This window comes from Bison bison, unplaced genomic scaffold, assembly GCF_000754665.1.
Source record: "Bison bison bison isolate TAMUID 2011002044 unplaced genomic scaffold, Bison_UMD1.0 scf7180017864122, whole genome shotgun sequence".
NCBI lineage: Eukaryota > Metazoa > Chordata > Mammalia > Artiodactyla > Bovidae > Bison > Bison bison.
In genome coordinates, this window is record NW_011494694.1 from 544,098 (window position 1) to 544,499 (window position 402).

The following is a 402-nucleotide window of genomic DNA, read 5'->3' on the forward strand; positions in this document are numbered from 1 at the left end:
CATGTGCACACACACACACATGTGCACACACACGCACACACATAATCGAGGATGGAGAGTCGGCAGCATAACCCAGGCTGTGGGGTCCAGAAGGAGACCCTCCTCCAGCACGAGACAGCGGGTCAGGTTGCTCAGAACTGCCCGAGAGCTGCACTGGGGCTGGAGCTGGTCCCCTCTGGGGCGGGTCTTTGTTGACCTTTTGAACTGTGGTTTTCAAAAAAACTCCTGGGAGTCCGTTGGACTGCAAGGAGATCCAACCAGTCCGTCCTAAAGGAAATCAGTCTTGAATATTCATTGGAAGGACTGATGCTGAAGCTGAAGCTCCAATACTCTGGCCACCTGATGAGAAGAACTGACTCATTGGAAAAGACCCTGATGCTGGGAAAGATTGAGGGCAGGAGG